Source organism: Vulpes vulpes, chromosome 12 (assembly GCF_048418805.1).
Source record: "Vulpes vulpes isolate BD-2025 chromosome 12, VulVul3, whole genome shotgun sequence".
Taxonomy (NCBI): domain Eukaryota; kingdom Metazoa; phylum Chordata; class Mammalia; order Carnivora; family Canidae; genus Vulpes; species Vulpes vulpes.
The window spans coordinates 44,103,924-44,121,727 of NC_132791.1; the positions used below are offsets into that span (position 1 = coordinate 44,103,924).

The following is a 17,804-nucleotide window of genomic DNA, read 5'->3' on the forward strand; positions in this document are numbered from 1 at the left end:
GTTTGCCATGCATAGTTATATTTCTCAATATAAATATAATTATATCAAAATGTAAGATATACAATGGAGATTTTCATACGTGAGAGCTGATTAGCAGACTAGCAATATCACTTGACATATTTTTAAATATCCAAATTATTTAATATTTTTGAAGAATTTTTTAAAAGATTGTATTTATTTCATTCATGACAGACACAGAAAGAGAGGCAGGGACATAGCCAGAGGGTGAAGCAGGCGCCCCTTAGGGATCCCGATGCAGCGCTCGATCCCAGGACCCTGGGATCCTGACCTGAGCCAAAGGCAGACGCTCAACCACTGAGCCACCTAGGTGTCCCTATTTTTGAAGAATTTCTTTTTTAAAAATACTTTGTAGTTTTTAATAGTGAACATTTATTGGCTACTTACTATGTCCTAGGAAAGGTTTTAAGGAATTTATTTGTATTAACTTGTTTAATCTTTACAACAACTTCACTGTAAGTAAAAAAAAATTGAGACTCAGAGAAGGTTATGTAAATTATCTAAAGTCCAGTGTAGCTAGTAATCCAAGAGTCAAGTTCAACTCTAATAAATGTGAGATTCTAGGTTTAGTCATAGATTAAAGAAGATGGCCTAACTTTATGTATGTGTGTGTGCATATGTATGTACATGCATGCATGTGTGTGCTTGAATTTGTGCACATATCTGCTATGCTTGAATAGTGGCTGAGGGAAAGTTATGGGTGGCCTAAAGGGTGAGTTCCCTTATATTATCCAGGGACTCTTGAGGCATTTCAATGAGAATCCCTTAATTCACAGTTTGAATTCAATTTACTTGGTTATCCACTCAGATGCCTTCTAGAACTGAAATTCTTTGGGTTTCTGAACTTTAAATATGGAAGAAAAACATACTTTTATTTTTACTTTATGGATGCTACTTATTTTTTAAATTTATTCATGGTAAAATTTTTATTCCAACATACTGGTAGTGATCACAAAGGAAATTTATTTCTTCTGGTTTCTCTCCCACATCTGAAATTTCAAGCAGATAGAATGCCAAAAAATATGAACAAAGTGAATGGTTCTTTGATTTTATGTTTATTTATTTAATATGTATTTATTTATTTTAAAAAAGATTTTATTTATTTATTCATGAGTGATACAGAAAGAGCGGCAAAGACACAGGCAGAGGGTGAAACAGGCTCTTCACAGGTAGCCGGATGCAAGACTCAATCCCAGGACTCTGGGATCCTGCCCTGAGCCAAAGGCAGAAGCTCAACTGCTGAGTCACCCAGACGTCCTTGATTTTACATTTAATTGAAGTTCTTGTAATCAGCATTGTCACATTTGCAATGAAAGTTCTTAGACTTAGATCTGTGCTTTATATGGGTTAGGTGTCCATGTATTTGGAAATGTGGCACTGTGTCTAATAGAATAATAAATTAGAAGGAAATGATGGAAATATTGGTCTTAATGCAGCAATACATGATCCAGTTTCCTCTTTTGATTTTTAAAGTATTCAAGTTCATTTGAACATATTTAAATCTATTATCTGCACATACATTCTAGTTTCACTGCCTGAAAATTTGAAACATTATTACTGTAAAAATGATTCTCTTAACTAGTGATCCACCGCTACTTTTTGATGACCAAATATTATAGGACTTTTATTAACATAAAACCTGTTTAACCTGCTTCCTCATCTTCTTATTTGGAACATAATAATTCATTTAGCATTTTTGAAATCTATTGTCTGAATTTTTGCCTAAAATTGACCTTTGTGTATCAGGAGCTTAATATGTCTATATGTTTCTTTCTAGGAAACAATAAATATTTATTTTAAGATATAAAAAACGAAGTTCCTTTAGAGATTCAGATTAGGAGATATATCAGAATATTTGTACCTTGTCCTTTTTTTCTTAATAAGCTAAAGCAAAAAAAAAAAAAAAAAACAACAATATTTTTTGAAGTTAATGGGCAGATACTAATTGAACAATGGTTGAGGTTTAAACTATTTTTAAAATTTTATATATGGATATTTTTCAATCTGTTATACTAAGTATATTAATGAGAATATATATATACATTTTTTTTACAATAGGTTCCTGTCCTGAGACCACAGCAGGATGTGCCTTGGACAAAGGTATGCATGTTTAAAATAGATTTCCAATATTCTCCATAAGTAAAGCATATAAATATACATGTTATAATAGTAAAATAATGTTATAATAATTATATCACTGTAATGTGCTTATATATATGGAATTATACTACATGTTCATGTATAAGATAAACATTTTTTTATCTGATAAAATATACTAGTGAGAAAACATTAGAATTGAAAATCTAATCATTAAATATATATCATTTCCTGATCACAGAAACCCTTAATTCATACAACATATATTCAAAGAACTGCATCACTAATGCCCTTGAGAGTAAAATAATGGAACTATTCCACTTGATGGAAGTTTTTAAAAACATAGTCTTTAATAACTCTGATGATTAAATTACTGTAGGATATCTGCAAGTTAATTATCAGTCAAGAACTACCTAGGAATGTCTAGGTTTTGCGGGACCAGGTAGTGAAATTAGTTTAAAATTTTAAGTCAATTTGAGAAGATGCAAACAGAAAAATAAATAGAGCTTGGTATATAGAAGTATATAAATGCACTACAGGATAGATAAGGAGGAGAGCACAAGGCCAGGACAGGATCCCTTTGATTTCAAAATGGAATGTTATTTTAAAAACCATGTGGACAAAGAACATTATAAATATCGTGAATTGTAATAACCTTGAATGCTAAGAAGGAGCTGAAAAAAAATATATATGAGGAATCAAAAAGTATATAGTGCTAATTCCAGGAGTGAAGACAAAGGAACTAAGATTCTTAGGTACTGTGTTGGAGAAAGATGAAGAAAATGGAAACAAATCTCGCATACAGGAGCTGTGAAAACCAGGCCTTGTCTATGGAGGAAGTAGGAAGAGAAAATTGCTTAAAGTAGCACATGAGCTTTGTGAGTTCTAGTATAAGGTATTGAAAGGTTTGTCATTTTTTGGAGGTATTTAAATAATGAATGTGTTCACAAATGTCTGCTTATAGTTTCTTTAAAGCTTCCCTAGATCATTTACCCTATTTGGGGCCCTTCCACCCCACAATGAAATGGTTGAGACAGTTCTTTTCTTTTTCTGTGTGATAAAGTAATTTTGAATTTAAAGGAGAGTTGAAAATTGGTTTGTGGTAAAATGTATATGTATATATATTTATATATATATATATGATATCCTTAATAATGATTGATATCCTATTTTATGCAAACATAATACTTGGGGAAATACACTTATAGGCTCATCTTTATATTTTAAATTTGGCTCTAAATATACTGTATGCACCCTGCCATGTTACTTCTGGTTGAAAAAATAAACTGCTATCAGCATATAAATACACATATATTAATAATTGTCTGAGATTTAAAAATTGAAACCTAATTCCAGGTTTCTTGGGGGTTTTTTGGAATATGGCTCTTGACTCTATTTTTCATATATTTTTTCTCGTAGTCACTTTCAATCTCTATTGGGGGCTGATGTGACTTGAGAATATCCATGTAAAATATGCCAGCATGTGCTCTGCCAGACAGAGAACGAATGGCTCCAGGCACAGACCTCTGTTGTGTCAAGGTTTTGGCATGACATTTGGCAGGGAACTAAATCACACACAGCACAATGCAAATAATCATGGTTTCCTGTTGATATGCAGCCTCAACCCCAAGCCTGCTGTTAGCCATTACCACTCTTTCCCTTGATATTTTTGGGAACATTTCTGGTAATAAATGGAAAACTATGGTATTTCCTGGTGCTCTCATAATGCAGAGAAATGGGAAGATTATGGCTTTGAAATTGGACCTTCCTCTCTTTGAAGTGTGTCTCTGTCACTTTCTAGTCATGAAATCCCGGGCAGGCTATTTCAGATATAAAATGAATTTACTAATACTTAGCATGGAGATTGCATGGGTATTAAAATTACAATTGTCCTAAAGTACCTCTTCTACCTGTTACATAACTAAATGCTATTTTACTCTTTCCTATTTTTATAATGGGTGGGTTTTGTATTAGACTTCTTAATAATCATCTTAATCATATTATGAATGCAAGAGGAATGATGCTAATATACATTTTTAAGTTTCGGGGATGGTAAATATGTGCAATAATATTTGTCTTCAGTTTTGAGTAGACACTCTGGTGAAGGAAGAGTTGTTGCAAATTTCTTGATTTTTTTTATATTTGTTTCCTTTTTTTAGAGTTGCATGTGTTACAAAGGGTCTTTATGTTGCATAAGAGTGTTTTAAATCTCCTTCATTTAATTTTAGGTTCTGTTAGTGTACTCAAGGATAGAAAAATACACTATAAAATATAGATGGCTTAGTAAAACTATACCTCCATAGTATACCCACACTATCTTAGTTTAGTAGCTCAATTCAACTTCCTTACTGAGAAATTATTATGTGTTATATGCACTGTGCTAGGTGCTAAAGGTGCAAAGAAGAAAGAGATATGTTCTCTGCCTGACAAGGATATTACAATCCTAGAAGAGAAAAGACCTGTAAATAAATCATTTAATTAATTAATTGTTTTTAAAAAAATAATTGTTTTTTAAAAGATTTTTATTTATTTATTTGAGAGAGAGCGAGAGCATGAGCCAAAGGGAGGAGTAGACAGATGGAGATGGAGAAGCTGACTCCCTGCTGAGCAGGAAGCCCAACCACACAGGGCTCCGAAGACTGTGCCCCCCACTCCATCATTTTAAAACAATATGGTAACAGTACAAAGGAGAGGTACCAATGCGGGGCCATTTAGAAAAGTCATTTCAATCCATCTAACTTCCTGGAGGAGTGGACACTTCAAATATCTTGAAAGGTGATGGCAAACTGGTCAGATATCAGTTAAATACAGAGGCAGGAGGGTGGAAAGAGTTCAAAAATAGGATTAAAACAGTGATGGTAGTAAAAAAGGTATAGACTTGAAATTAGGAAGTGAAATCCTCCCACTTAGTTCTTGAAGGTATATATTTAAGATATATTTAGGAGGCTGTTTTTATAGGACTAAGATTTATGTATAATGATGTTTATCATAGTGATATTTATAACATGCTTATAGGAAACAAACTATTAAATAATAGGGAAACTGTGACATAAATTATAATATTTAGGAGAAGATACTTTGAAGCTTCTAAGATTTATAGTTTTGGAGATTATTTAAGGAAGATATGTTCTTAAAAAGACAAATTGTAAAGTAGTGTTATAATACCATACCTCTTTTGTACATATGCTTTTATACATATATTTTTATAAAAGATAAATATTCAAATAATTATATATATATAATGCCCACTTTTGGGATATAGTCTTCAAGAAGAACACATAGAGGACTGCGAAGAAACCCAGTAAGCATCATTAACAATGATTATCTCCATGTAGTATACCTAGCTATATGTGTGATATTTGCTTTTATTGAAACTTTGAAATGTGTCTTACATTTTATATGGCAAACGTGGTGAGCACACACTGTTGTGGCTCCCGTGAGTCCTGCCTCTTGATGTTCAGATCTTGAGTGTGGACAGAACCTCTGACTTGCTTCTTATCAACAGCATGCGTTACACAGAGATGTGTACAATTCTGATAGGTGTGTAATGATATCTCATTGTAGTTTAATTTTCATTTTTTTCTAACAGTAATGATTTTTAATATATTTTCATGTTGCTTATGTGGCATCTGTATATCTTCATTGATGAAATGTCTTTCCACATATTCTACTTTTTAACTGGATTGTTTCTAAACCGTTGAGTTTTGAGAGCTCTTATGAATAATGTATTGAAGGTATATACATACTGGCTGATGGAGAAGGTGAGGAGCTGAAGCCTGAGAGGGGGTGGAGGGAAAGACCAAGGAATATAAATAAAGATTATAAGGATGTGATAGAATGGTGTTGGAATACATCTTGGAGGACAATAACTTCAAACCCTTGTATTTCCCAAAAGCACAGAACGATTCCTTAGCCTCAAACATTTTACTGTCTTTTAATAAATGAAAGTTCTTTCATTCCTTGGACTTGAAATTTTATACAAAATACTAAGATTTTCTCATTTATTATAGGTCTTTAGTACTACCAGTATTTGAATAGTTTCAAGAAGATATGAAATTTTCCAGTGGAAAAACTAAATTTAACTTTTGCTGTATGGCATAGACACGTGAAGAAAAGAAAGGCTTACTTTGTTCAAGCTAAGATCTGGAACTCAGATTATCTACAGAAATAGGGTAGATATTTTGTAGAGTTCTTTCTCTAGATACTGTAAGAAAGTTCAGTTCAAAAGTCAAATCTGAGATGTGTGGCGATACATCCATGGCAGTCCAGTAAAGCAGGGTAGTTTGGTAGTTTATCTTAAGCCAACATGCAACACTAGTGAGAGAAGAAGAAAAGGAAGTAATATCTGATGTCTAGAAAGACCAGAGCATGTTGGTCAATTGAGGGTATTCACTGGCAAAGTAACCACTCATCATTCAAGAAACACATTAACTATTTGAAGATATTTGCCTTATTTGCTGATATTTGTAGTAGACTGGGTTTATACTCAAAATCTAAAATTAATTTGGTGCTGGTATAAATCAAACATAAGTCCACTCAAATGAGCAGGGACCAAGAGGCTCTCCCACTGTACTAGTGTGATCTCTTTAGTTGCTAGGTTGAGGGGCTTCTAGAGGAGAGGCCAAGACAGCAAGGGCAATAGGAAAGAGGGAGTTTGAGTCAGTGCCTGTTTACCAGTTTGTGCCTAAGTTCTTTATTTAAAAAAAAAAAACAAAACAGTTCAGCCAGTACCAGACTAGACTGGCCAAATACAGCCTGGACTGTATGCCTATGAGCAGAGGGTGTCAGTGGAGTGGGCTAGGAATAAAATGACTAAAGAAAAAGAGTAAGGAAACTGCTTGAGATAGAAACTGGTAGAAGGATTACTTTTGAAAATTATTTTACTATGGAGATTATGAAAATTGACTTGATAGAAGAGTCTGAAATACTGAAGTTATAAAGTATGATTTCTTTTTTCACTAAACACTTTCTGCCATGCTCTAGCAAACCTACTTCCTCTTGGTTCATATGATTGCTACCTTCATCACATTTGGGGATCCCATAGCTTTTCAGCCACTTTTTGCTGTGAAATGTCTTATATATCTGATTATTCTAACGTTTCAGCCTCATATTTAATTCAGAGATTCTTGCTTCCCTTGGATGCAGCCTAGACTTGATGTTCAAGTTGTTCTGAATATGTTTGGGGTAGTAGGTTATGGGGATGAGTGGCAGTGAAGGAATAGGAGGAGGATGCCAAATGCTCCAATTCCTCACATCTCTTCCTCCTTTCCTGTTATTTGTTTGGGTTGGAATACGGGAAGTAGAAGGAACACAAAATTCTCACATGTAACTGTTCTCGGACAAGTGGCTATCCACTCTCCATTGGTTGTTACTGCTGCGGTATCTTTGGCCTTGAGTGCTTTCTATGAACCTGGAGTCCACTTCTTCCACAAAATTGCTTTTGATGTACTTCAGAACACCTCATAAGGGCCACTCCTATACAGTTACCTCATGTACCAGACCTGGCTGAGATTCAGCCTCTTTCTACCCCTCCTCACCTCCCATCAGGCTCCATATGTGGCCACATCACAGACTTAACCTATGAAAAGGTGTGTGGTTCCCTGTTGCTTTTGATGACATAAGAATTGCCTTAAGCTAAAAGTAAACATTAATTAAAAAACACAGAAGTCAATTGAACAGAAGAGAGCCTACACTGGATGATGTCTTTTTTTTTTTTTTTTTTTTTTTAATAGGGAAAGGAATGGTGGTATTTTCTTTAAGTAGGAAAATTAAATCTGGTGCAGGAGACTGAAATAGACATAAATGTGTGTGTGTGTGTGTAGTGTGTGTATAATAAATGATTTTTAAATTTTTCCAGTTTTCTCTTGAGATGAGAGCTGAGTACTTCAAATATAGTCTAAAAGCATTAGGCTGTGTTTGCAATGCACCTAACCAGGATTATTTGGGGAGTTTTCCCCAGCAGTGCTAGAGGTTCACCCACAGAAATGACAATGGGGATTATCCAATGTAAACATTACCAAGTTGATAATAATTATAATTCAAAGAGATTAGTAATTGTAGGGTGCCATTAAGAACATTCAGGAAATGGTTTCACATGTGCTCCAGACTGTGTAAGGAGAGAAGTGAAGCCAAAATAATGATGACAGGCTTGCAGAAAATAGGAGAGTTTCTTGGCTGTGATGAACAGGATAGTCAGGAACATATATGTATTTTGAAGGGTAGGTTAACATCTATATCTTATGTACTCCTTATGAAAATTCTGCAAAGTAGAAATATCCATATCCATATTTATGTGGGGAAGCTGAGTCATAAAGCACATAAGTAAATATGTGACAGGCAAAATTCATTTGGACTGATACCAAATTCCACAATCTTTATATGAAATTATAATAGCTAATATAGAAAATTAGAATAGAAGGATTGAGTTCTAAGCTGAGTTTGATCAGAGGAAATAATTATCCTATAACAAATCCTTATTCTCAATTTCTTTTTTTAACATTTTATTTATTTATTCATGAGAGACACAAAAAGAGAGAGGCAGAGACATAGGCAGGGGGAGAAGCAGGGAGCCTGATGCAGGCTTGATCCCAGGACCCCAGGATCAGCCCTGGGCCAAAAGCAGATGCTCAACTGTTGAGCCACCCAGGCATCCCCTTACTCTCAATTTCTTTTTTTTTTTTTTTAAGATTTTGTTAATTTATTCATGACAGAGAGAGAGAGAGAGAGGCAGAGACACAGGCAGAGGGAGAAGCAGGCTCCTTGCAGGGAGCCTGATTTGGGACCCAATCCCAGGATCACACCGCAGACTGAAGTCGGCGCGAAACCTCTGGGCCACCGAGGCTGCCCCTTTTCTCAATTTCTAAACACTTTAGAAATGGTTTTGTTTTCTCTACTGAGAAAGACAACTAAACAAAGAAAACCTCACAAGATTTATATAAAACATCTTTTTTTTTTTCAAATTCAGAAAGTTAGTGTTCTGTTGTTTTTGAAAGACTTGTTTAAGCCCAGAAGCTGCCATGCTAAAAATTGCAGAATGTCAAATCTATACTCCTCTATATATTTTGTGTTTTATCATAAAATTTAAATAGTTATATGTGCACTTGGAGCTATCATTTGCATGAAATTTAACCAAAAAGTAAATACTAAATGTTTCAAATAGAATGTAAAAAGTACAATTGCTTAGTTTCCTTTGCACTCTTACTCTATTATGAACAAGTGCTAAGGAAATGATCACAAAGGGAATTCCAGGAACTGTTCTGTTTTTATTATATTGCCTGAATTCCTGTGAAGTTTTGCTGATATACTAAGTAATCATCCAAGTGAAAAATAATTCTGTAATAAACATTATTTTCAGAGCTTTGAAGAAAACAGTTATTCCATAAAGGTGTTTTATGAAACACATCCTTGTAGAAACATTCCAGGTGATGGGTTCCATGAAAAAAGTAATTTGAGAAACACTACTCACCACACCTTTGTGTACCAAATGATTCAATGGGAGATTTAGCATGTTTATCAGCGGGAAACGTTGAATATTTCTGCAGCAAAAGCTATTCATTTTGTTTGATCTAGAAAAAACCTGAAGTTAGGGCGCCTAGGTGGCTCAGCTAGTTTAGTGTCTGCCTTCGGCCCAGGTCATGATCCCTGGGTCCTGGGATCCTGTGCTGCATCACGCTCCCTGCTCAGTGTGAAGCCTGCTACTCTCTCTCTCTCCTGCTTGTGCTCTCTCTTGCTATCTCTCTCTGTCAAATCAGTCAATCAATCAGTCAATCAATCAATCTGTAAAGGAAAAAGAGAAACTTGAAGCCAATATAGCCATGTGGGAAGTGGTATTTTGCAGTGTTCAAGAGTGTGGTCTCTGGAGTCAAACTGGGTTTGGTTCAATGCTCTATTCTTTTTTATTTGGGGTAAAATTTACATAATATAAACTTACCACGTAAAGGGAATCATTCAGTGGTATTTAGTATATTAGCAATAATTCATAACCTCTATCTAGTTCTAAAACATTTATATAACTCCAGAAAGAACCCTGTACTCCTGAAGTAGTTGCTCCCTGTTCCTCTATCTCCTGCTCCACTTTGACATTGTGTTAATGTCTACTTGCCCTCTTTGAGACTCAGTTTTTCTCAGTATTCCTATAAAGACAGGAATGGCTTTTACCTTATATGGTAGGTGTAAGGATTCACTGAAATAAAACAATCCATATGGTGCACTTATGATACTTCAAGTATTAAATACATGTTTGATTACATGTTAAACTTATTTAGTCCTCTTTAGCATCCATGGAACAATTGTTTGAGAAAGTACTTTATAACAAATGCTGATAGAAGTCTATAGAACAGGGAAAGACCTCTAAGAAGCATTAGACCAAGGATCCTTTAGGTGCTAATGAATTTCACATGGCACTCTAGTGCTCCAGAAAGCTGAGAATTAGCATCCAGGTTTGTCTTTGTGTCTCCATATGTTTATGGCAAAAGTGGTGTAGAGGTAGAAGATAGAGAGAGAGGTGTTAAGAGAGGGATGGAAGTCCCTAGGAATTATGAGATGAATGGAGGAGATGAAACAGCTGACACCAGCAATAATCTAAGTCTAATTATTTTCCAGTTGATTCCATAGGCATTCATGATTATGAGATTTTTTTAAAGTGCCAAAGAAACATGTAAAAATATAAAACTATGTATAAGCATATATTTATATTTATGTAAATATATGCAAATTTAATTATAGGTATAATTTTATATAAATGGAATCATATTCTACAGTGAGTGTAGAGCTCTAGAAGAATTTTCACTGAAATGAGAGCAGTAATTGCCATGCTGTATCAGAAATTCAGGTCTTTTTCATTTGCCTCTGTAATTTGAAATTTTCTATACGACTATATGCTATCTTACTAACAGAAACAAAGCAATAATGCTATCTCCATTTAATAATGGAGACACATTACAACCAAAGCTTGTTTGATGTTTTTACCTGACTTGTCTTGATAATTACTGGAAGACAAACCCTTAAATGTCAAAATGATTCTGAGCCTGAAACAGGTTTGCTTAGTTCCAGGTAGAGACAGAAGAAAGAATAAAGGAATTTGTGGAACCCTCCTTTCTCCCATAAATACAAATTACTCTTGAACCCTGATAGTATACCCCAAACTGGAGCTCTCAATTTCTCCTTTGTCTCTTTCTAGTTCAATCTATACAAATTAAAAAAAAATTCCTTTCCCCCCAAAAATGATTATACCACTGATTTATAATTCCTTTACAAATTCTACAAAAGAAGATACACTCAGTGATTTTATTTTATTTTTTTAAAGATTTTATTTATTTATTCATGACAGAGAGAGAGAGAGAGAGAGGCAGAGACACAGGCAGAGGGAGAAGCAGGCTTCATGCAGGGAGCCTGACTTGGGACTGAATCCTGGGTCTCCAGGATCACACCCTGGGCTGAAGTCGGCGCTAAACCACTGGGCCACCTGGGCTGCCCACACTCAGTGATTTTAAAGGAAAAGAAGAGTTTATCACTCTTCACTACACAAACAAGTTTTATTTTCTGTTCCTGATCTTCCTCAGTCTGTACTTTCTTCATTTGCCTCCTGAACCAAAGGATATAAGCTCCTGCAGTGGTTCTCAAACTTGAATGTCTGTATAGGAATCATCTGGAGACTTTGTTAAACACACAGATTCTTGGGTCTCACCCGAGAGTTTCTTATTCTTGAGAATGAGGTCTGGGAATCTACAAGTTGCAATAGTCAAGATGATACTGAGGCATGCGATTATTGGATTACAGTACTTTGAGAAACTCTGGAAGCTTTATGGAGCTTCCTCAATGGTTAACCTATTTGCAAGCCTATGATTTTTTAAAAAAAATCTTTTCTTCCAGTAATTTTTCTTCTAAAAGCATCTGTAATTCTTTTCAGCTCCTCTCCTTGAAAATGTGCCTGTCAGGTAGAACATGGCAGCTTATCTATCATAATAATCATATGGACCGTCCCCAAATGCCACATGCAGAAATGATCGAACAATCTACTTTTCATTTCATTTCATTATAGAATAAATATAATCCAATTACTTAGGACAAGTGAAAGAGTCAAATCTTCAAATATGTTTTGTTATTAGATTGATGTTATTTCATTAAAATAATCATGTTTATAATAAATTATTTAGTATGCAGTATGCAGTAGCAATATAGTATTTAATTTATATAATATCTATAGTTTAGGGATCCCTGGGTGGCGCAGCGGTTTGGCGCCTGCCTTTGGCCCAGGGCGCGATCCTGGAGACCCGGGATCGAATCCCACGTCGGGCTCCCGGTGCATGGAGCCTGCTTCTCCCTCCGCCTGTGTCTCTGCCTCTCTCTCTCTCTCTCTGTGACTATCATAAATAAATTTAAAAAAAAAATCTATAGTTTAGGATTTTTCTTTAAACAATCTCAAATGTCCTAACACCTTTTACCCTAAACATCTCTTAGAAGCAGATAAGAACTGCTATTATTTATCACCAATTGCAGAGAGATTGAATCACTGAGCTATTAAGTAACTTGAAGAGGGTCACAGAGTCAGTAACTAAGTCAGAACAAATACTTAATCTTCTAACTCTTTGATCAGTAATTTTCTCAACAAATCCTGTTGCATATATCTCTTCCTGTAAGAGTTTACAAGTCATTCAATTTCCTGAGAGATTCTTCATTATGGACAGATGAGAATTTGTACCTTCCAGAAAGTCAAAACCTAGAAGCAGGAAAGTCCTTACTTTTCAAAAATAACTTTTTTCTTAAGTCCCTTAAGTGTCCTTGCCACTATTCCTGTTTCACAGAATACTTCATTTATTCATTCACTTATTCACTCAGTCAAGGGGCTGATATTTACTGAACATATGTAATATGTCTAGCACTGTGCTAATAAATAGGACATTATCCTTGTACTGAGTTTCTGCAGTCAGATAAAGAAACAGACACACATACAAGTGGTATGATCCAACAGTTGCTCTCTTGGAGCTAGGTATTATGTGCAAAATGGCTTAGGGGATAAATCTCTGAGTATATTTTCTTAGAAATTAGGATATTTGAGCTAGGGTTTGAAAGAAGGGCAAGAATCTACATGGATTCAATGTAAGGATAGGGGCATGGTCAGAGGAAACAGAGGAAAACTTTAAACATGATGTAGTCATATCCCATCTAAAATATAAGTGCAGATTTCTGTATTCAAAATTCAGAGACCCAATAAAATACATTTGTAATTTTTGGAGGGCATTTGCACCAAATTGGAATCCTCGTTTTCGGGATCTGGCATCTTCAAGGAGAACAATGTGGCTCAGAAAGGCCAGAGAAATGGCATTTAACACCATGAGCTTTCCCCATTAAAACCATTATCTCTCTGGCAGCCATATTGATTTAGAAAACAAGATTTGTCTTTGTTATAAAATGTCTACAAACAAACACAAAAGAGAGCTAGTGTTTTTAAGTGGTAAAACTAAACAAAGTGTGCACTCGCTTCCTAGGCTGGCCTTGTATGCTTCAGCCTGAAGGGTATTTTTGCAACCAAGTAAGAAGCCCTCAAAATATAATGGAAACACTGACAGACACTTAACTATACCAGCTCTGGTGGGTACAGCCATAATTCACTTCATAATACAAATTGATATGTTGTCCAGAGGGGTCCCTGCATTGGTGTTATTGAGTGTCTTTTGAAAAGTTCTGGTTCTGGGCTATGAAGCCATAAAATGAAACCGAATGATTCTCTCTGAAATAGTTTCGAATGGGGCCCCTCAATTACAGTAGTGCTATCCTCAGGGCAGGCAACATGGAAATGTCCTACAAAGACTGGAAATAGAGAATAATAAACCAAAGTGAAAACAAACAATGAAACAAAGTTTGTTGTATTAAGTCTAATATTTCTTCCCACAAAGTCTACTTAAAAGCTGAGCACACCAGAGGTGAAGAAGGGCAGCTTACTTTAAGTGGGGTTAGTTGTTAAACAGGTTAGGAGTATACTCCGTATTTGTGAAATCATGTGGTGGGCCAGAGTTCAGCCATCCCAGTGATCTTGATGGCTAAAGTGTCCTATGTATTTTCTAATATAATGCAAATGACTTCAATCTGAGGTAACTACATTTCCAAATACCATTTAGGGCTTTAATGACTTGTCCTAGAAAGGTCCTGCGAGGCCATGTTTAATGGATCTTCTAAACAACGTAAAAAGAGTTCTTTAAATGTGTTATACAGCTTATTACAATTTTTATAACTGTCCACTGTCTCTATTACTGCTCCCTTCCCCAAATGCAATTTTTGAGGCTTTTTATTGAAAATGTTATAATGTCACTTTCTTCCCTCTCTCAATTTGAATCCTCCCAACCTTGGTCTTAAGATTCCTTGTGCAGACTTGGGGTTCTGACAATTAGAAAAGCTCCACAGAATTCAAAAAATAACACAGATCCTTAAAGTCACACTCAATTTTCATCAGGAAATTAGGAGACAAGATTCTAGCGTCAGCTTTTCCAATGTGAACTCTACAACCTTGAGTTCATTGTTACCTTGATGGGCCTCAATTTGCTCATCTCTTAAATGAAGGTCACAGATTACCTTTTTGCATCCTATAATGTTGTTCCATAGCACCATTTAAACCTGCTAATGAATTACTTAAATATTGAAGTCTACATTAAGCCTTATGGAAAAGCATAACTGGCAAGATTTTCCTCTCAATTACTTGTGCTAATAGGGGCCAAAATGGCATGGATACTTTAAATTCACAGATAATCCCCAAACTTCAATTTAGCTAAGTGTTCCAGCCTCCTCTCCTGCCAAACCATTTACAGGGGATTCAAACAATTAGCACACACTGGCATGAGATTTATCTCCTTTATAATTCCGGCCTTCCCTGTTGCCTTACCACCAGGAAATTTTGATATCTAAATTTCCAAAAATAGAAATGAGGAGTAAATCAAGTATAGCTGTTGTATGACTACCTAATAGTTATGGTTCAAAGTATCCCAACACTGTTACTATTAATGACAATTTATATAAGCCTTATCCTATGTCAGGCATATTACAAATAATTTTATTTAAACCCCATGATCACCTTGTTAGGTAGTCTGTTAGTTTCCTAGGGCTGCCATTATCAACTGCCGCAAGCTGGGTGTCTTTAACAACAAGGAATTTATGGTTTCACAGTTCTGGAGGCTAGAAGTCTGAAATTAAGGTGTCAGCAGGACTGGTCTCGTCTGAGGGCTGTGATGGGGAAACAATTTCTAGCCTCTTTCCTAGCTTCTGATGCATTTTGGGGGCAATTTTTGGGCACTCTGACTTGTAGATGTGTCCATCTGGTCTCTGCTTTCATCTTCATATGCAGATCTCTCTGTCTGTCTTTCACATGGTGTTATTTTCATAAGGACACCGTTCATATTGGATTAGGAGCCCATCCTACTCAAATGTGACTTTTAAAAAACTGGATTACCTCTGTAAAAGACACTGTTTCCAAATAAGGTTACATTTGGATGTACTGGGAGTTAGAACTTCAAATATGTCCTTTATAGTGTAACAAGACTCAATCCATAACAGGTAAGTATTATTCTTACTTTGTAGATAAGGTCAATAAGGTTACAGAGTTGGATTAATTTTCCCAAGGCCACAAAACCAGTTAATGGTGGAGCTGGGATTCACATCTACATGTGTTGATTTCATTTATTGTTTAGCAAATTATCTTGGTACTCAAAAATAAAAGTTCTGTCTCCCAGGATTTAGTCTCCCAGGACTAAGAATATTGAACATAATCTTTTGGATAATTTCGGTTTTGCAGAGGATTCAATAACACTGACCAACATCCAAGATTCATTGATGAAACCAAGGCTCACTCTGCACTTGGTCAGAACTGATTCTTAAGAAAGGTCTCCAAACCTGGCATGACAAAAATAAAGAAAAAAAGAAAAAAAGCCTGGACCTCAAGTCATCTTCAGGTGGATCCATATATAATAAACCTGAGAAATCTAAGGATGGATTTTGTTGCAGAAAAGATTTTCTAATGAAGTATAATTGATATTCAACATTTGTTTCAAGTGTACAACATAATTGACATTTGTACACATTACAAAGTGATCGCCATAAGTCTAGTTATCATCTCCCTCCGTACAAAGTTATAATTTTTTTTGTGATGAGAACCTTTAAGATTTACTTTCTTAGCAACTTTCAAATTTGCAATATAATGTTATTGACTATGGTTACCATATTATAGTCATGACCTATGTTTTTGTAACTCAAATTTCTACCTCTTATTCAAACAAAACACTTAGTTGTTAAATGATCTAACCCATTTTACCCACTTCCTTGCACCCTCCCCCTTGGTGACTACCAATGTGTTCTCTGTATCTATGTGAATTTTGTTTTGTTTGTTGATTTGCTTTGTTTTTTAGATTCCACATATAAGTAAAATTATACAGCATTTATCTTTCCTGTCTGACTTACTTCACTTAGCATAATACCTTAAAGGTCCATCCATGGTGTTGCAAATCGAAAGACTTCATTTTTTTTTACTGAATCATAATTCCATTATATATATTTATATATATACCATTATATATATTTATATATATACCATTATATATATTTATATATATAATGTATAAATATATATAATATATATATACATTATATATATATTATAGACACATGTATATGTAATCACATCATCTTTATCCATTCATGCATCAATGGGCACTTAGGTTGTTTCCATATCTCGGTATTGTAAATAATGCTGAAATGAACATAGGGATGCATATATCTTTTTGATTTAGTGCTTTGTTTTCTTTGGATAAATACCCAGAAGTGGAATTGCTAGAACATGGGGTAGTTTGATTTTTAATTTTTTGAGGAATCTCCACACTGTTTTCCCTAGTGGCTGCACTAATTTATTTTCTCAATAATAGTGCACAAGGGTTTCCTATACTCCATATCCTCACCAGTGCTTGTTACTTCTTGTCCTTTTGATAATAGCCATTCTGACAAGTATGATGTGGTATCTCATTATTTTGATTTGCAATTCCTGATGATTACTGATGTTGAGCATCTTTTTGTGTGTCTTTTGGCCATTTGTATGTCTTCTTTGGAAAAGTATCTATTTAATAAATCCTGTCCCCACTTTTTAATTGGATTGTTTTTGTTGTAATTGAACTGTAGGAATTCTTTATATATTTTGGATATTAATCCCTTATTGGATATACTATTTGCAAATATTTTCTCCCCTTCAGTAAGTGGCCTGTTTATTTTGCTGGTAGTTTCTTTTGCTTTGCAGAAGCTTTTTTCTTTGATGCAGTTTCATTCATTTTTTGCTTTTGTTGCCATTGCTTTTGGAGTCTGATGTGAAAAGATATTGGCAAGAGTAATGCCAAAGATCTTACTGTCTGTTTTCTTCTAGTTTTATGGTTTCTGATCAAGCATTTAAAAAGTTTAATCCATTTTTAAGGATTTATTTATTTGAGAGAGTGAGAATGCAAGTGGGGGCAGAGGCAGAGGGAGAGAAGCCGACTCCCTGATGAATGCCGATCCATCTCAGGTCCCAGGGCAGGCCACAGGACTCCATCTCATTACTCTGACACCATGATTCTGACATCACGACCTGAGCCTAAATCAAGAGTTGGACACGTAACTGACTGAGCCATGGAGACGCCCCGAATCCTTAATGCATCTTGAGTCCGTTTTTGTAGATGTTATCA

At 35.1% G+C, this 17,804-nt stretch overlaps 1 protein-coding gene across 47 annotated transcripts in view; it reads left to right on the forward strand.

Annotated features, from left to right (window-relative positions):
- The window catches only part of PTPRD (protein tyrosine phosphatase receptor type D), a 2,173,792-nt gene that overhangs the window by 815,628 nt on the left and 1,340,360 nt on the right, over positions 1-17,804 (forward strand). For all 47 annotated transcript variants that reach the window (XM_072728319.1, XM_072728317.1, XM_072728336.1 and 44 more), the window contains one exon: positions 2,077-2,118. The gene's annotated coding sequence lies outside the window, so the exon portion shown is untranslated. The remainder of the gene's footprint in view (positions 1-2,076; positions 2,119-17,804) is intronic.